This window comes from Puma concolor, chromosome F2 (genome assembly GCF_028749965.1).
Source record: "Puma concolor isolate L17-30 chromosome F2, mPumCon1.1.hap2, whole genome shotgun sequence".
NCBI classification, from domain to species: domain Eukaryota; kingdom Metazoa; phylum Chordata; class Mammalia; order Carnivora; family Felidae; genus Puma; species Puma concolor.
The window spans coordinates 46,370,984-46,392,628 of NC_141684.1; positions in this window are offsets into that span (position 1 = coordinate 46,370,984).

Below are 21,645 nucleotides of genomic sequence, written 5' to 3' on the forward strand. Positions count from 1 at the left end.
GACAGAAGCAAAATGTGACTAAATGAACTTTATGAGACTAGCATAACCTTAATACAAAAAATTGACAAGAATATAACAAAGTACAATCCTAGCCAAGTATTAGTGAGGATATGCAGTTACAAAAGTAAAGTTACAAAATAAAGCATTAGCAAACTGGTTCCAACAATATATGAAAAGAATAATTCATCATGATGAAACTGGGTTTCTTCCAGAAATGTAACATAAGAAACTTGGTTAATATAATTCACCATGCAAATGGATGATAGCAGAAAATATTATATGATTATTTCAGTTGACTCAGAAACAGCCTTCAGTGAAATTTAACATCTATTAACTAAAACCAAAACAAAACAAAACACCCTCAATTATCCAGAAAGTAAAATTAAGCCAACCATTTCACCCACAAGGTTGCAGAAAAATTAAAGCCAGAGAATATTAAGTACAGGCAACGATATGGAGCATTCATAGATTGCAAGCAGGAGTGACATTTGATACCATTTAATTCTGTTAAAGATGCACCTACCTTACCACTTAGCAATCCCACTCCCACATACATATCCTAGAGAAATTCTTAAACACCAGAAGACAGGCAAGGAATACTTATAGCAGTATAGTTTGGTCATAACAAAAAAAATGAAACCAGTCTATATATTCATGAACTATAGGACAAATTAAATTTCTGTGAAATAAAGTTCATGTGAAATAATCTACAGCAGTAAAAATGAATGAATTACTGCCACATACTTCAAACTAGATGAAAGGGCAAATCACAGAAGAGTAAATATAGTGTGTGGCTTTATTTCTATAAATTTCAAATGCCTATAAAACCAAACTATATTATCTAGAGATACAAATAGAAAAAATAGAGGTGTGAAAATAAGGAAAGGCACACCAGAAAATTCAAATGTACTGGTAATATTCTATTTCTCAAACTGGTTGGTGATATTTAGATATTTATTTTATTACTATTTTTTTATCTTACTCAGATACTATTAATATCCCTTTCATCTATTTGATATTTAAGAAAAAAATTAAGAGGAGCCAAGATGGCATAACAACATGGAAGGTTTTTTACATCTCACATCCATGAAATACAGCCAGATCAACACTAAACTATCCTGCACACCTAGAAAACTGATTTGAGGATTAACACAACAATCTGCACAACCTGAACCACAGAACTCAGCAGGCAGGCGGTGCAGAGAGGTGAACTGGAGGAGAGAGAAGCCACAGAGGGAAGAGAGGGAAGCTTGCAAAGAGAGGAGGGAGATTGGGGGAGAGTATGGGAAAAACATTCCCCCCCCCCAAGGCAGCTGGAGAGAAAGTGGAAAAGTGGAAACAACTGTAGGGACTATAAAAATAAAAAAGGAGGGACAAAAGAGAAAGGAGCGGGTTTAAATTCCATTAAGACTCTATAAACAGAGGGAGCGCAGAGTCTGAAACTCTGCAGCTCAATACCTGACAGTGCTCTGGTGAGAAGGGTGAATCTCCAGGAGCAGAGTGAAGTCTGGGGGCTTTCTCAGGCCACACAAGGAGAGGTGGTTCCCTACTTGGAAGACATTTGGTAGAGTCCATGTGGCCACCTCAGAAGACCCCAGAGGTCCCAGCAGACCTCAGAGAACAACCACGTTTGCTGGTCGTGGAACAAGGTCGTTAAGGGTAAAGCCACATGCCAGATGTATGTTGTGATTTTCCATAATCCCTGAACTGCTTCTGCTACACAATCACATGAACTTTTTCTGGGGCAGGCTGGCACCCAGCCACAGTCTCTGGGCATCAGCAACAGCGCGGTCCCGTGAACATTCCTGGCCATTGCTTGGATGAGACCCTCCTGCAGAGGGTTAGAATGGGTCAAAACCACAGTCCCTCAGAAATGAGGGGTCAGGAAACACAGCCGTATCTGACATAGAACTCAGGAGGGAGGTGCTGCCTGGCAACCTGATAGTTTGGTCCCGGACAGTGTAAAAGCAGGGGGAAGATGGAAGCTGGAGTCAAAGGACAGGTGTGCAATTGCTGATCCCGAGAACAGAGTTCCGATATTAGAGACTGGGTAGCTGGGTGATGCCATTTTCACCACTCCCGTGCACACGCATAAACATCTACGTGCGCAACAACAATCCACCCCACTAAGCTAAGCAGCACCATCTAGCGGAGAACAGAGCATACAGCCTATAAAGTGCTTCATAGTTTGACTTCTGGGGAAGCCAATGTAATTTCAATCATATTTCAGTCTGTTCACTCGTCCATTATTTCAATTTTCTTTTCTTTTTTTTTTTCGTTTTTGGTTCTTTTCTTTTTCTTGAATACAGAAAGAGAAAAAATTTATTTTTATTTTCATTTTTTATTGAAAATATTTTTAATTTTTTCTTCTATATATTTTATTTTTCCTAATTTTTTAAAATTCTATTTTACTTCCATCATTTCATTATATTCTATTTCAGTGTATTCATTTTTCAAAATTTTTAAACATTTTTCTTTTGTTTTTTCCCTTTTTTCTCTAATCTATCAAGCCCCTTTCAACACCCAGACCAAAACACACCTAGGATCTAGCATCATTTAATTAGTGTGTGTGTGTGTTGTTTTTAATTTTTTAATTTTAATTTTTTTTACCTTATTAATTCCTTTTCTTGCTTCAAAATGAACTCACCCCAAAAGAAAGAGCAGGGAGAAACAACAGCCAGTGACATAACCAACACACATACAAGCAAGATGTCTGAACTAGAATTTAGAATCACGACAATAAGAATACTAGCTGGGGTCAAAAATAGATTAGAATCCCTCTCTGCAGAGATAAAAGAAGGAAAAGCTAGCCAGGATGAAATAAAAAAATGCTGTAACTGAGCTGCAATCTCGAATGGATACCATGGCGGCAAAGATGGATGAGGTAGAGCAGCAAATCAGCGATATAGAGGACAAACTTAGGGAAAATAATGAGGCAGAAAAAAAGAGGGAGACTAAGACAAAAGAGCACGACTTAAGAATTAGAGAAATCAGTGACTCATTAAAAAGGAACAACATGAGAATCATAGGGGTCCAAGAAGACAAAGAGAGAGATAAAGGGTAGAAGGGTTATGTGAGCAAATCATAGCAGAAAGGTTTCTAAACCTGGGGAAAGACACAGACATCAAAATCCAAGAAGCATAGAGAACTCCCATTAGATTCAACAAAAAACGACCATCAACGAGGCATATCATAGTCAAATTTACAAAATACTCAGGCAAGGAAAGAATCATCAAAGCAGCAAGGAAAAAAAGTCCTTAACCTACACGGAAAGACATCTCAGGTTTGCAGGAGACCTATCCACAGAAACATGGCATGCCAGAAAGAAGTGGCAGGATATGTTTGATGTGCTGAATTGGAAAAATATGCAGCCAACAATTCTTTATACAGCAAGGCTGTCATTCAAAATAGAAGGAGAGATAAAAAGTTTTCCAGACAAACAAAAATTAAAGGAGTTTCTGACCACTAACCCAGCCCTGTCAGAAATTTTAAGAGGGGAACTCTCTGAGGGGAGAAAAGACAAGGAAAAAAAAGAAGACCAAAAGCAACAAAGACTAGAAAGGACCAGAGAACACCACCAGAAACTCCAACTCTACAGGCAACATAATGGCAATAAATTCACATCTTTCAGTACTCACTCTAAACGTCAATGGACTGAATGCTCCAATAAAAAGACAAAGGGTAATTGAATGGATAAGAAAATGAGATCCATCTATATCCTGTCTACAAGAGACATATTTTAGACCTAAAGACACCTTCAGATTGAAAGTAAGGGGATGGAGAACCATCTATCATGCTAAAGGTTGCCAAAAGAAAGCTGGAGTAGCCACACTTACATCAGACAATCTAGACTTTAAAATAAGACTGTAACAAGAGATGAAGAAGGGCATTATATCATAATTAAGGGGTCTATCCCCCAAGAAGACCTAACAATTATAAACCTTTATGTTCCAAATGTGAAAGCACACAAATGTATAAATCAATGAGTAACAAAATAAAGAAACTCATTGATAATAATACCATAATAGTAGAGGACTTCAACACCCCACTTACAACAGTGGAAAGATCACCTAAAGAGGAAATCAATAAGGAAACAGTGGCTTTGAATGACACACTGGACCAAATGGACTTAACAGATATATTCAGAACATGGGAATGCAAGCTGGTGCAGCAGCTCTGGAAAACAGAATGGAGGTTCCTCAAAAAATTAAAATAAAACTACCCTATGACCCAGAAATTGCACTACTAGGTACTTTTCCAAGGGATACAGGTATGCTGTTTCAAAGGGACACATGCATCCCAATGTTTATAGCAGCACTAGCAACAAAAGCCAAAGTATGGAAAGAGCCCAAATGTCCATCAATGGATGAATGGATAAAGAAGATGTGGTATATATATACAAAGGAATATTACTTGGCAATAAAAAATGAAATCTTGCCATTTGCAACCATGTGGATGGAGCTAGAGGGTATTGTGCTAAGCAAAATTAGTCAGAGAAAGACAAATATCATGACTTCACTCATATGAGAACTTTAACATACAAAACAGATGAACATAAAGAAAGGGAAAAAAATAATATAAAAACAGGGAGGGGGACAAAAACATAAGAGACTCTTAAATATAGAGAACAAACAGAGGGTTACTGGAGGGGTTGTGGGAAGGGGAATGGGCTCAATGGGTAAGGGACATTAAGGAATCTACTCCTGAAATCACTGTTGCACTATATGCTAACTTGGATGTACATTAAAAAAATAAATTAAATGTAAAAAAAGAAACATAAAAATATAGGAAATGAAAAATATAAGGATATCAATGTTTTTTCCTGTTCCAATGTGATATGATTTCAAGTTAATATCAGAAAGCTGACTCCAAAGTTTTCTTCTTCACAAGTGGCTCCTGAAGAATTTTGTTTTGCACATCACACAATTTGTTGGCATAAAGATGGCTGCAGAGTATGCACAATTTATTGTCCTTTGAAGATCAATGTGCTACTTAACCACTTTGCTAAGTAACAAAAAGATGCACAAGCAATAGTTTGTAGATTCCCAAATGTCCTGCCTGTCTGGTTCACTTTTGCTAATCTTTCTATTTTATGTAAGTCATTCTATACAAATATATTTCTCATCTTTTCTTCTCTAAGTGTTCAAGGACATAATGGGTAGAATGGAAAAATTCATCTTCAAATCAATATATAATTCTAAAAAGTAATATGGAAATATTGCAGTAGTCTCATATTTTCATGTTGGTAATTTTGTACTCTCATATTTTTGCACAGCAATATATATATATATATATAGTATATGTATATATATATACTATATATATGTATATATATAGTATATATATAGTATAAATATATGTATGTATGTATTTTTTTGAGAGAGAAGGCCCAAGCGGGGGAGAAAACCAGAGGGAGAAAGAGAGAATCTTAAGCAGGCTCCACGGCTCCAGGCTCAGCACAGAGCCTGAAACAGGGCTCAATCTCATGACCTTGGGATCACGACCGGAGCCGATACCAAGAATTGGACACTCAACTGACTGAGTCACCCAGGTGCCCCTGCACAATATTAAGATTTGAGATATTTGAACCATACAGTGAGGAACTGGGCACAAATGGAAATTAATTTTAATTATTCAAACTAACACAATAGTGTTATTACTATTAAAGTAATAAATATATTTAACACAAAGCTTTCACCTAAAGTCATATGATCTGTGAAAATAACACTTTTTATCACTAAAATACAGTTTTATATTTTAATATAGTGTTGATAGACTAATTGTTAGGTTTTATCAATAAATTAATTCCACTGGGGCACCTGGGTGGCTCAGTCAGTTAAGCATCTGACTTTGGCTCAGGTCATTATCTCGCAGTTCACGAGTTTGAGCCCCACGTGGGGCTCTGTGCTAACAGCTCAGAGCCTGGACCCTGCTTCCAATTCTGTGTCTCCCTCTCTTTCTGGCCCTCCCCAACTCATGCTCTATCTCTCTCAAAAATAAATAAAAATATTTTTTAAAATTTTTAATTAATTCCACTTAAAACATGTTCTATTTTGGATATATACTTCTATCTTAATATAAATATCAATGTAAAATAAACTCTGTAGAACTAATTTGGGGGACCTTCAAAGTTTAAAGTGATATGCCTTTCTATCCTTACAAACATGGTTAAGGTTCATCCATTTTCAATATAGCCATCAAAATTTTTAAGAATTAGAGGATTCCGGAAGATGGCGGCGTAGGAGGACGCTGGGCTCACCGCGCGTCCTGCTGATCACTTAGATTCCACCTACACCTGCCTAAATAACCCAGAAAACCGCCAGAGGATCAGCAGAATGGAGTCGCCGGAGCCAAGCGCAGAGGAGAGGCCCACGGAAGAGGGTAGGAAGCGCGGCGAGGCCGTGCGCGCTCCACGGACTGGTGGGAGGGAGCCGGGGCAGAGGGGCGGCTCGCCGGCCAAGCAGAGCCCCCGAGTCTGGCTTGCAAAAGCGGAGGGGCCTGACGGACTGTGTTCCGACAGCAAGCGCGACTTACCATCTGGGAGGTCATAAGTTAACAGCTCTGCTCAGAAAGCGGGAAGGCTGGAGGACAAAGGGAGGGAGAGCTGCTGAGCCCCTGGACGACAGAGCTCAGTTTGGTGGGGAACAAAGGCGCTCGCCAGCGCCATCTCCTCCGCCCATCCCCCAGCCAAAATCCCAAAGAGAACCAGTTCCTGCCAGGGAACTTGCTCGCTCCGCGCAAACACCCAACTCTGTGCTTCTGCGGAGCCAAACCTCTGGCAGCGGATCTGACTCCCTCCCACTGCCACAGGGCCCCTCCTGAAGTGGATCACCTAAGGAGAAGTGAGCTAAGCCTGCCCCTCCTGCCCCCGTGCACCTTGCCTACCCACCCCAGCTAATACGCCAGATCCCCAGCATCACAAGCCTGGCAGTGTGCAAGTAGCCCAGATGGGCCACGCCACCCCACAGTGAATCCCGCCCCTAGGAGAGGGGAAGAGAAGGCATACACCAGTCTGACTGTGGCCCAGCGGTGGGCTGGGGGCAGACATCAGGTCGGACTGCGGCCCGCCCACCAACTCCAGTTATACACCACAGCACAGGGGAAGTGCCCTGCAGGTCCTCACCATGCCAGGGACTATCCAAAATGACCAAGCAGAAGAATTCCCCTCAGAAGAATCTCCAGGAAATAACAACAGCTAATGAGCTGATCAAAAAGGATTTAAATAATATAACAGAAAGTGAATTTAGAATAATAGTCATAAAATTAATCGCTGGGCTTGAAAACAGTATAGAGGACAGCAGAGAATCTCTTGCTACAGAGATCAAGGGACTAAAGAACACTCACCAGGAGCTGAAAAACGCTTTAAACGAAATGCAAAACAAAATGGAAACTACCACGGCTCGGATTGAAGAGGCAGAGGAGAGAATAGGTGAACTAGAAGATAAAGTTATGGAAAAAGAGGAAGCTGAGAAAAAGAGAGATAAAAAAATCCAGGAGTATGAGGGGAAAATTAGAGAACTAAGTGATACACTAAAAAGAAATAATATACGCATAATAGGTATCCCAGAGGAGGAAGAGAGAGGGAAAGGTGCTGAAGGGGTACTTGAAGAAATAATAGCTGAGAACTTCCCTGAACTGGGGAAGGAGAAAGGCATTGAAATCCAAGAGGCACAGAGAACTCCCTTCAGACGTAACTTGAATCGATCTTCTGCACGACATATCATAGTGAAACTGGCAAAATACAAGGATAAAGAGAAAATTCTGAAAGCAGCAAGGGGTAAACGTGCCCTCACATATAAAGGGAGACCTATAAGACTCGTGACTGATCTCTCTTTTGAAACTTGGCAGGCCAGAAAGAATTGGCACGAGATTTTCAGTGTGCTAGACAGAAAAAATATGCAGCCGAGAATCCTTTATCCAGCAAGTCTGTCATTTAGAATAGAAGGAGAGATAAAGGTCTTCCAAACAAACAAAAACTGAAGGAATTTGTCACCACTAAACCAGCCCTCCAAGAGATCCTAAGGGGGACCCTGTGAGACAAAGTACCAGAGACATCACTACAAGCATAAAACATACAGACATCACAATGACTCTAAACCCGTATCTTTCTATAATAACACTGAATGTAAATGGATTAAATGCGCCAACCAAAAGACATAGGGTATCAGAATGGATAAAAAAACAAGACCCATCTATTTGCTGTCTACAAGAGACTCATTTTAGACCTGAGGACACCTTTAGATTGAGAGTGAGGGGATGGAGAACTATTTATCATGCTACTGGAAGCCAAAACAAAGCTGGAGTAGCCATACTTATATCAGACAAACTAGACTTTAAATTAAAGGCTGTAACAAGAGATGAAGAAGGGCATTATATAATAGTGACAGGGTCTATCCATCAGGAAGAGCTAACAATTATAAATGTCTATGCGCCGAATACCGGAGCGCCCAAATATATAAAACAATTACTCATAAATATAAGCAACCTTATTGATAAGAATGTGGTAATTGCAGGGGACTTTAACACACCACTTACAGAAATGAATAGATCATCTAGACACACGGTCAATAAAGAAACAAGGGCCCTGAATGAGACATTGGATCAGATGGACTTGACAGATATATTTAGAACTCTGCATCCCAAAGCAACAGAATATACTTTCTTCTCGAGTGCACATGGAACATTCTCCAAGATAGATCATATACTGGGTCACAAAACAGCCCTTCATAAGTTTACAAGAATTGAAATCATACCATGCATACTTTCAGACCACAATGCTATGAAGCTTGAAATCAACCACAGAAAAAAGTCTGGAAAACCTCCAAAAGCATGGAGGTTAAAGAACACCCTACTAACGAATGAGTGGGTCAACCAGGCAATTAGAGAAGAAATTAAAAAATATATGGAAACAAACGAAAATGAAAATACAACAATCCAAACGCTTTGGGACACAGCAAAGGCAGTCCTGAGAGGAAAATACATTGCAATCCAGGCCTATCTCAAGAAACAAGAAAAATCCCACATACAAAATCTAACAGCACACCTAAAGGAAATAGAAGCAGAACAGCAAAGGCAGCCTAAACCCAGCAGAAGAAGAGAAATAATAAAGATCAGAGCAGAAATAAACAATATAGAATCTAAAAAACTGTAGAGCAGATCAACGAAACCAAGAGTTGGTTTTTTGAAAAAATAAACAAAATTGACAAACCTCTAGCCAGGCTTCTCAAAAAGAAAAGGGAGATGACCCAAATAGATAAAATCATGAATGAAAATGGAATGATTACAACCAATCCCTCAGAGATACAAACAATTATCAGGGAATACTATGAAAAATTATATGCCAACAAATTGGACAACCTGGAAGAAATGGACAAATTCCTGAACACCCACACTCTTCCAAAACTCAATCAGGAGGAAATAGAAAGCTTGAACAGACCCATCACCAGCGAAGAAATTGAATCGGTTATCAAAAATCTCCCAACAAATAAGAGTCCAGGACCAGATGGCTTCCCAGGGGAGTTCTACCAGACGTTTAAAGCAGAGATAATACCTATCTTTCTCAAGCTATTCCAAGAAATAGAAAGGGAAGGAAAACTTCCAGAGTCATTCTATGAAGCCTGTATTACTTTGATTCCTAAACCAGACAGAGACCCAGTAAAAAAAGAGAACTACAGGCCAATATCCCTGATGAATATGGATGCAAAAATTCTCAATAAGATACTAGCAAATCGAATTCAACGGCATATAAAAAGAATTATTCACCATGATCAAGTGGGATTCATTCCTGGGATGCAGGGCTGGTTCAACATTCGCAAATCAATCAACGTGATACATCACATTAACAACAAAAAAGAGAAGAACCATATGATCCTGTCAATCGATGCAGAAAAGGCCTTTGACAAAATCCAGCACCGTTTCTTAATAAAAACCCTTGAGAAAGTCGGGATAGAAGGAACATACTTAAAGATCATAAAAGCCATTTATGAAAAGCCCACAGCTAACATCATCCTCAACGGGGAAAAACTGAGAGCTTTTTCCCTGAGATCAGGAACACGACAGGGATGCCCACTCTCACCGCTGTTGTTTAACATAGTGCTGGAAGTTCTAGCATCAGCAATCAGACAGCAAAAGGAAATCAAAGGTGTCAAAATTGGCAAAGATGAAGTCAAGCTTTCGCTCTTTGCAGATGACATGATATTATACATGGAAAATCCGATAGACTCCACCAAAAGTCTGCTAGAACTGGTACATGAATTCAGCAAAGTTGCAGGATACAAAATCAATGTACAGAAATCAGTTGCATTCTTATACACTAACAATGAAGCAACAGAAAGACAAATAAAGAAACTGATCCCATTCACAATTGCACCAAGAAGCATAAAATACCTAGGAATAAATCTAACCAAAGATGTAAAGCATCTGTATGCTGAAAACTATAGAAAGCTTATGAAGGTAATTGAAGAAGATTTAAAGAAATGGAAAGACATTCCCTGCTCATGGATTGGAAGAATAAATATTGTCAAAATGTCAATACTACCCAAAGCTATCTACACATTCAATGCAATCCCAATCAAAATGGCACCAGCATTCTTCTCAAAACTAGAACAAGCAATCCTAAAATTCATATGGAACCACAAAAGGCCCCGAATAGCCAAAGGAATTTTGAAGAAGAAAACCAAAGCAGGAGGCATCACAATCCCAGACTTTAGCCTCTACTACAAAGCTGTCATCATCAAGACAGCATGGTATTGGCACAAAAACAGACACATAGACCAATGGAATAGAATAGAAACCCCAGAACTAGACCCACAAACGTATGGCCAACTCATCTTTGACAAAGCAGGAAAGAACATCCAATGGAAAAAAGACAGTCTCTTTAACAAATGGTGCTGGGAGAACTGGACAGCAACATGCAGAAGGTTGAAACTAGACCACTTTCTCACACCATTCACAAAAATAAACTCAAAATGGATAAAGGACCTGAATGTGAGACAGGAAACCATCAAAACCTTAGAGGAGAAAGCAGGAAAAGACCTCTCTGACCTCAGCCGTAGCAATCTCTTACTCGACACATCCCCAACAAGGGAATTAAAAGCAAAAGTGAATTACTGGGATCTTATGAAGATAAAAAGCTTCTGCACAGCAAAGGAAACAACCAACAAAACTAAAAGGCAACCAATGGAATGGGAAAAGATATTTGCAAATGACATATCGGACAAAGGGCTAGTATCCAAAATCTATAAAGAGCTCACCAAACTCCACACCCGAAAAACAAATAACCCAGTGAAGAAATGGGCAGAAAACATGAATAGACACTTCTCTAAAGAAGACATCCGGATGGCCAACAGGCACATGAAAAGATGTTCAGCGTCGCTCCTCATCAGGGAAATACAAATCAAAACCACACTCAGATATCACCTCACGCCAGTCAGAGTGGCCAAAATGAACAAATCAGGAGACTATAGATGCTGGAGAGGATGTGGAGAAACGGGAACCCTCTTGCACTGTTGGTGGGAATGCAAATTGGTGCAGCCGCTCTGGAAAGCAGTGTGGAGGTTCCTCAGAAAATTAAAAATAGACCTACCCTAGGACCCAGCAATAGCACTGCTAGGAATTTATCCAAGGGACACAGGAGTACTGATGCATAGGGGCACTTGGACCCCAATGTTCATAGCAGCACTCTCAACAATAGCCAAATTATGGAAAGAGCCTAAATGTCCATCAACTGATGAATGGATAAAGAAATTGTGGTTTATATACACAATGGAGTACTACGTGGCAATGAGAAAAAATGAAATATGGCCTTTTGTAGCAACGTGGATGGAACTGGAGAGTGTGATGCTAAGTGAAATAAGCCATACAGAGAAAGACAGATACCATATGGTTTCACTCTTAGGTGGATCCTGAGAAACTTAACAGGAACCCATGGGGGAGGGGAAGAAAAAAAAAAAAAGAGATTAGAGAGGGAGAGAGCCAAAGCATAAGAGACTGTTAAAAACTGAGAACAAACTGAGGGTTGATGGGGGGTGGGAGGGAGGAGAGGGTGGGTGATGGGTATTGAGGAGGGCACCTTTTGGGATGACCACTGGGTGTTGTATGGAAACCAATTTGACAATAAATTTCATATATTAAAAAAAAATAAATAAATAAACCATCCTTGAATCCCTGAAATAGATCACACAAAAGAAAAATAAAATAAATAAAATAAAATTTTTAAGAATTATTTTTTAAGTATTTGTTTGGACAGGGTGGGGGGAAGAAATAGGGTGGCAGAAAGAGAGAGAGAGAGAGAGAGAGAGAGAAGGAGGGAGGGAGACAGAATCCCAAGCAAGCTCTGCACTATGAGAACAGAGCCTGACATAGGGCTGAAAATCACAAACCATGACATCATGACCTGAGCTGAAATTAAGAGTAAGGTGCTCAACTGACTGAGCCACCCAGGTGCCCCAAAATTTTAAAAATTCTTGAGAGTCTGCAAATTAAGAGTATGGTGACAAGGACAGTGGATGGAATACAGAAGGAAAAGAACCACTCCATACACTCTAGCACAAGACAAAGCATTCAATATTTTTATTTAAAAGATAATATAAATCAACAAAGAAGAGATATCACAATAATAAAAACAATTATTCTTAAGGGTTTAGAGGGGAAGAGATTATTGTGGATTTAACCAATCTGGAAAAGCTAATGAAAGACAGGACATAAAGGTGGATATAAAAGAATGAGTACAATGTGAATGAGGCTTTATGTTAAAAACAATAACTTGAGCAGAGAATGAAAACAGAAAAGCATAAAACAAATATAGAAGACAATGTGTAGAAGAGTACAGTCATTGTATTTCTGTCTCTACCTTCCCAGGAGAATGAAAAAATGATGGCACTGGCCATGTGACTACTTCTGGCCTCCATAGATGTAATTCTAGCCCAAGACCCACCAGAGCTCCTTTTTTTCCTTAGCCATGATGACCAGCAGTGTTTCAGAAGTCTTTTCTCTGTCATTCTGGGTCCCGAGGAAAAACAGTGTGGATCAGAGGACCAGCTGAGCAGAAAAATGTATGGCATCCATTACTTTAAGCCACTGAAATTTAGGAGCTGACTGTTACCACCACATAACCTACCCAATCCTGACTCTTTCACAAATGGAATATTTAGAAGAATAAAGAGGCATAAATTCAAAGAAGATTATGAAGAAGTTTAAATACCAGGCTAAAATATTTCAAGTTTATTAAAGAAATAGTCTATAGGCAATCATTGAGGTTTTGTGAAGAAAGGAATCGGTCAACAAAGTTTTAAAATAAGTGTGGGCACAGTGATACGATGAATTATAGGGAAGAAGACAAGAGATACAGAGGTCAGTTAACAGGCTATTGCATTAAAATGAGTCCAGCATTTCAAGCTTGAGTGCCTTGGAGAAACAAAGTGCAATTAAAGTATAGAACAATCCAACTGGAAAGACTGTCTATCTCTGTTAATAATAGTGTCATTTTCTTAAACTGATTTTGAAAGAAAGATTATTGTAGATGTGTCAGGCTTGGGGTGACAGTAGGTCAGATAAGTCAATGTGTCCAACAGGGAAATAGAGATATGGAAACAGAAAAGTTCAAAGGTAGAGAATTAGATCTGGGAGCCATCTGCCCACTGGCTGGCTTGGGTAGATGTCTAGATAGGGGTGACATTCACCAGGGTAGACCCTATACAGAGAGAAACCATTTCAGGAGTGTCTCAGTCAGCATTTGGTGCAGGGAGCAGAATTCACAGATGAGGAGCAGCTGTTTCCAACCAAGAGGTAAGGACTCTACTGCCGTTACCACATCTGGGAAACTAACAGGGGAGCACAGAACTCCAGCTGCCAGCACTCATGCCTGATGGAGATGTTTTCTGCTTATATCACTGTAGAAAAGAATGACTCCCACCTTACCAGTAGTTCATGAGTGCATTTCTTTAGCAGAACCTCAGTCACATCCAGCACCCTAGCCACAAAGGAGTCTTTGAAATATGGTGTTTGGGCTAACAGCCCCTCTAATACATGAAGGGGGGAAAGTGCTGAAACACAGGAAGGTAATAGAAATGGATGCTGATTGCAGCTAGATAATATCTAGCCCAAGAGTAATGGTAATACACTTAGTTTTATTTGTGCTGAATTTGAAGTCCCTCTGAGACATCAAAGTGGAGAAATATAATATCTCCTACACACTTATAAATAAGATTCTGGGATCTTGGAGAGAGTTCTGGACTGAGTGTCAACATTTAGGTGGTAATTGAAAGAAATGAGACTGTTCAGGGAGAATATTTAGACCATTTGAAGTGTTAAATCTCCTTCCAGATAACTACCAGCATTCAAAAGGAAAGCCTGCATTTAAAGGCAGAAGGAAAGAGAGAAATCAAGGGTAATTTGCTCTATATCAAGCACACCAGTTCTGACAAAGAATTTCTAAGTACTGTACTCAAAACACTATAGATCAATCCTATGTAGTGGATGGAATGAATAATATGTGAAGACGTAAGTGGTTTGCAATCAGAAGAACTGAATGGAACGGATAACAAGTTAAAATATAGTAACACATAAAATTTCCCAATGTGAATGTATGAATGTGTCATGCATGTATATATATTTTAATTGATTTACCTGTAAATTAATAAAAGGCTCTAACAAGAATCTTATTTTACAAGTTGACATTGTCTCCCTCCAAACTTGAAGGTAAGGTATAAAATAAAACTAAGTATGTTTTCATTACACTTTCCTACTTAGATCAATTTAATATCTCAATTATTTTTTAAAAAATATTTCCACATGAGTATTTATGCTCTTTGAGGAGTATTAAGCATTACATGAGGTCCAAAGATTAATAAGGCATTATCCTTGCCTTAAATGATTCAAAATTTGTTAAATATAATGTTGCTGAGAGTAGATCTTAAGCATTCTCACCACACATACATAAAACATTATCCATTTGGGAGATAGATGTGTTAATTATCTTGATCTCGGTAATCATGTCTCAGTGACTATGTATATCAAATTATCACATTGTATACTTTGTATCACATTATATGCTTTGTCAATTATCCCTCAATAATGTTGAGGGGAAATAGATGTAACCTTCAGGATATATTCTAATGTTTGTACTATTGTTATGATTTACAACTATGTCGGAGTCATGCTTATTGTTTAGAGTGATTTCTCATTTCTAATTTGTATTATTTTTAAAGCATAATCTTCTTCTACTGAGGTTATAGTTGCCACAAGGATTTTACAATTCAAACTGGTTTTACAAAGATTTATATTTCCTTTCATATTTGGGTCTAGTGAGAATGCAGTTTTCTTTTAAATTCTGTCATTTTTTTGGCAGGCATATTCTTTCTGTTTCTCTAACAATTGCCTGAAAGTGTCCACTTGATTTTTATGTTTATTAAAAACAAAACCTGTCCATAAGCTTTATGAGATCACACATATACTATCTACATAGGCAAATATACCCACAGATTTTCAAACCTAGTGTTGTAAATGGTTAATAAGCAAACTCATTGACCATGTTTTTATTTATGCTTCCATTGTCAAAACTAATATGTTCTTCTAAAGTCATATATTCTGGCTTAATTAGGGATTCTAGTGGTACTGAGTAAATTAAAATGTGTTTGAAATTCCACAATGCCTACATTAGACTTCAGGTCTGATACGAACAGCACTTTCCCATGATAATATCACTTATCTTGGGACACACGGATTGGCCTTTAAGAAAATAAAAAATTTACTTTCCTAATACCTGCTATGTGTTTGTATGTGTGTGCAAGACCTTAGTGAAGCACATATATTTACAATATTGTAAATATTTAGGCGTGCTCCATTTGCACAAACCTGGAAAACTAGGGCTTAGAGCATGCTATTGTGCCTTGTTTGACTCAGATATTTAGGGATGCTCTACTAATTTTTAGTTCAGTTCAAAGGTGGAGTCTGAATACTAAGAAAGTAAAAACATGACCATTTTTAACTTCGTAGGCCTAATGAAATAGTTGGCATTTGTATTTTAACTAGACTTTAAGTATGAAACAAGGTAGAGATCCTAAGGACAGTTTGTTCCCATTTAGCTGCATAAGATTCCAGCGTGCCATCCATGCTTACTGAATATGTGGGAGCCATGAAGACAAGTCTCAAATTAGGTAGACAATGAAAGTGCCCAGCACCAAAAACCAACCCCATATCTAATTAGCCAACGTCTACATCAAGGCCAAGAGGTGGAAGTTTGAAACGCTCCATATTAAAAGGAAAGCAGATAAGGGAAAACATAAAAGAAAAATAAAAGGGTGATAAGATTCCAGGGCAGTTTCTGGCAATACTTTTTGTTATCTGCTTCTTAACTGCATTAGTAGGTAGGAATATGGTAAGAGGGTGTGTCAGCCTGGCTTAAAGGTAGGATGACAAATTTATACTCCAGCTATCTTGATATGTCATGACAAATAACATTGTATAAATGTAGGAATTACCACAGGATAATTTGTCATATGTGTATATCAAGAAATGATTAGCACAATCAAGGTAGTTAATACAACCATCACTTCACTTAGCTACCCTTTTTTGCGTGTTGATAAAAACACTTGAGATCTACTCTCATCAAATTTCAAGTATACAATACAGTGTTGTCAGCTATCATCACCCTTCTGTACCTTAGATCCGCCAAACTTACTCATCTTATCATTGAAAGTGCGTACCCTTTGACCAACGCTCCCCATATCCCTTACCACCCATCCCCTGGCAATTATCATTCTGCTCTCTGTTTCTGTGAGTTTGGCCTTTTTAAAGTCCAGATACAAGAGAGATCATGCAGCATTTGTCTTTCTGACTTATTAAAAGATATAAATAACACAGGTGTAAAAATATAATGATATTGTTAATAGTATTTCTGCCTTCTGAAGAGCAATTTATTTTAACTCTTAAGCTTCCCAGGATATTGAAATTTTGTAGGCTATATTATTGTCTGCTCTTAAGATATATAAGGGGAAGAATTTAAAAATGAGAATGTAAATACAATAGAACTAATTGAACATAGAAAGTGCCCACATTTAATTTCAAAAAATGATATTGACATGTTCCTTTTTTCCCTAGGATATTTCACTCTTCCTGTTTTCTTTTCCATTAACACTTCTCTGAACTGACTGCAATCTTCAGGACAGCCTTCTTCAATGTAGTGGCAAAACCGAACACAGTCAAACCTAAAATTCATTTTTGATTTGCGGTTCTACTCTTACCAAGCACATACTACACTGACTCTTGGTGTCCATCAGATGTGATGATATCAAGCTAAATATCCTTGCAACACAAGTGTTCTATCACGGAATCTTCAGGATTTTACTTACTAGGTTTGTAGGAGTTTGTTTCCAGCTCTCCAAAAACGTCCATCCACTTTCTAGCTACAGACTTTGGGTAGACCAGTTGTTAATCCAACTTTTTACATCTATATATTCATTATAATTATTTTCCATGGCCATAATTTTTACTCTTCAAAGCACACTAGGTATCATCATACATTATACTTCTCTTTCTTGAGACACAGGTAATTTGTACCTGAGAAATTGAAGTTGGATTCCAAATAAGTTGGCTTCAGTAAACTGAGGAGCTCTGCCATCCCATCCCTGATCTGCAAACCTATTTTTGTTGTTGTTTTTGTTTGCTTGTTTTGAATTTTGAAGCAGTTTATTTCTGAAAACTTAATCATGTTTTTGCTGTATATTTACTGTGACCTAAACATAGCATCAGAAAACGTAGTCTATCTTTTTCTAGGCTTCATATGGCCTCTTTTAAAATTATCAAACAGTTTTGGAAAACTCCATATAAATTTATCTTTTACTGTAATTCTTTTCTCCATTTTATCTTTGATGTTTTTCCAAATTAGAGAAAGTCATTTTTTTTTAAAGAACAAGGTAACATTTTTATTTAAAATGGCCATAATTACAACATGCATATTTCCCCCACAATAGGAAAGTAGAGCATTCCTATGAAACCTTTCATAAATTGAACTGGGCTAAACTGTAGAGTACCCACTGCTTTCAGATTATGGCTTTTCTTTCTTTTTTGTTTTGTTTTGTTTTACATTTAAAGAATATTTATTTTTTGATTTTAATTAAATTCCAGTTAGTTAACATAAAATGTAATATCAGTCTCCAGTGTAAAATTTAATCATCCATCACTTCCATACAACGCCAGGTGCTCATCACAAGTGCACTCCTTAATCCCCATCACCTGTTTTATCCCCCATCCACCTCCTCTCTGGTAACCATTAGTTTGTTCTCTATAGTTAAGCATCTGTTTCTTGGTTTGCCTCGCTCTCGTTTCTTCCCCCCTTTGCTCATTTGTTTTGTTTCTTAAATTCCACATATGAGTGAAATCTTATAATATTGGTCTTTCTCTGACTTATTTCACTTAGCAAAATACTCTCTAGTATTTGTGTTGTTTTGGCCTCACACTTAGAAAACATGATTTTACACCAAGCCAATATTTTAAAGTCTATTCTGTGGCTGGCAACAATAATCTGTCTCTTGTAGGCACATGTCTAATGAGGCTATCTCCTTTCATTTCTGTAAGGTTGAATAATATGTCATTAAGTGCTTCTATACATTTTGAGGAAACTGGAAAGTGACTAAAAAACTTTTATGATGAATGTTGCAATATCACAGGTGAGTATAATATATAATATATACCCCTTTTTAGCAGTCTTGCATAAAAAGTACTCAGGACACTTAACTGGTAAGATTTTTTCATCATTTTGGGGAAGAAGTTTACAGACTGAATGGAATTTGTCAAAATTTATAATTCTACAGTCCATGAAATATGAAGATACATGAGCAAAGTCTATTTTGTTTTTGGACAAGATATCAACAGTCTTTTGTTTTATGTTTTCTGAAGTTTTACTAAAATCTTTAGAGAAATCAAATGTTTTGAAACTCCATTTTTATTTTATTTTTTTATTTAAAAATTAAAAAAATTTTTTTTATGTTTATTTATTTTTGAGACAGAGAGAGACAGAGCATGAGCAGGGGAGGGTCAGAGAGATAGGGAGACACAGAATCTAAAACAGGCTCCAGGCTCTGAGCTGTCAGCACAGAGCCCGATGCGGGGTTCGAACTCAAGGACTGCAAGATCATGACCTGAGCCGAAGTTGGACGCCCAACCAACTGAGCCACCCAGGCGCCCCTTAAATTTGTTAACGTTTATTTATTTTTGAGAGAAAGAAACAGAGAGCAAGTGGGGGAGGGTGGAGGGGGGGGAGGGAGAATCCAAGCAGGATCCAGTCTCCAAGCTGTCAGTGCAGAGCCCAACAGGGGCTTGAACTCCTGAACTACAAGATCATGACCTGAACCGAGGTCGGATGCTCAACCGATTGAGCCACCCAGGTGCCCCTTAAAACTCCATTTTTAAATCAAAGTGCCAAAGAGCCAGGAGGAATATTTTCCTGTTGCTGTAATTTGAGGCATCACTTGATATACTGTAGAGAGTATGAACATTGGTAAGATCCAACAGAATCAGCTCAATAAATTTGTTATCAAAATTTCTCTTTTTGTTTACCCACAGGATATTCTGAGGTCAGTTGCAACCTCAGAAGCTAACTTTACTCTGTTTCACAAAGCAATCAGTTAATGATGCAACAGCATGTATTTGTTCCTGTGGGATTCCAAAGCTACTATTTTTTGCTGAGCATTGGTTTCTTTTTGGAAGATAAAAGATTTTGATTGACTTAGGAGGACTTGCCTGTCTTATCCCAACTTGTGAGATACATTCCTCATATAATCAATCTTTCACATTCCCTTTTCTCCCATGCTTAATCCCAATTATTTTCTGCATGTTGTGCATTTCTGCTTTGGGCATTTGCCTTCCTAATATAATTGTAGATGCCCTTCAATCTCTTCTTAAAATAACAGAGTAATTTAGACTTTTTCATGATGGTCATGTTGGAATTGGTAGTGCAATCATTCCCATTTTCATTTTCCGAACTCTAAGAAAATATGGTCACTCTTAGGTTGTTGTGAAAACAACACTACATGATGTTAAAAAATTATAATAGCACTATTTCGATACAAAGCACAGCAGTTAATCCATAGCCAAAGTCAAAAACAGAGTCACATACTCACGATGGCAATGCACTTAAATTACACCTTGAATCATCCCATTGCCATGAACTACAAATCACAGTTGCCAATATCAGTGATCAGAGAAGAAAGAGGGAAGAATAAAACATGACGGCAACTATAAAAGGTAGATCATCTATGCCATATTCATTTCACACTAAAAAAAAGTATTGCCAGCCCCTAATTTTGGGACTATTGGGTGCAATTTGTACTGTTTCCTGTCCTTCTTCATTCATCCTTGAAAACTGGGAATTTTCACATTCTTGGGAGGGGTTTCCTAGGACATCAGATTTTTAGTACTAAAACCTGGAGAATATTAAGAAGATTGGGATGATCGGTCACCTGCCTAAAGAACCAGAGACAGACTTGGTAGCCATGAGTCATTTCTACCTACCAAATCTATTTCAATGAGCTGAGAAGTTAACTATGTGGTTTGAACAAATAGGCCATTTAATCTGAGTGGTTGAAGGATGTGGACACAAACTAAGCAATCACCTTTGGAAAAATGTGGCATCTTCCTGGGGGCCTGATCTACTTTTGGTAGGAACTAACCTGATTCCCAAAAGAACCTAAAGTGTTTGAAAATTGTCTCAGTGACCAAGTGTGAAGGTTTGCGCTTTTATGCTATCAAGCCTATAAAGTCCAGGAAGCTTAATATATGTCAACGGAATTTCCTTACTATGTTTTAAGTTAGCTCTCCATCTCTCAGATCACAGGGACTACATTAAGCTAGACTGCTTGCCATTTACACAAGTTTAATAAAGCCTTTAGTAAAATGATCCTGTACAATTTTGCATAATCACAGACTATTATACATACCTATAGATTTGGAAAGCAGGTTCACAGGTAGGATTTCCCCACAGGCTTAGAGTTTCTATTTAAGCCCTTTACAGATCTATAAACAAAAAGCTAACAAACTAGAAAATTTGGCTCTTAGACACTTATGCAGTTTGAATTTTTAATGCTTACTGAGAGCACTTCTTTCGGGGATCCTGCTGAACTGGGAAAACTTCAGAGCACCAAGTAATGAATGCTCCATCTTCTTGTAATATATAGATTGAACAAAGTGTTTCTTAACCAAGACCAGGGTAAGGGGCTATCATTGTTGCTCTGAGAGACAGTTGGGTGTCCAGTTTCAAGCAGAAATTCAGACAACTTTACAGAACCCAGAATCCCAAGTGTCTGGTGTGAAATGAACCCAATCACTGAACACATGCAGGTAAGTTCACTATTTCATTTCCTTTCCTCCATGCACTCTGAATAGTGCATAGTAATAGTGAAAGCTATATATTTATGTTAGGGCGATTTTTAAAAGCTATAAAGTAGTGTATTTGGTGACATGCCTCTTTTCAACTCTGATGAAAAAATTCTTTTTTTGTCAAAAGAACAAACTAGAAGTCAGGAAAACCAGAAGTTAGTCTTAGCCCAGCCACTATGTTCTGACCTTGAGTGAGTCAGTGACCTCTTTTTCTATAAAAGTTTCATCTTTCACCAAGTCGGTGAAACAAAGTCTAAAGAATCAATTACTCTT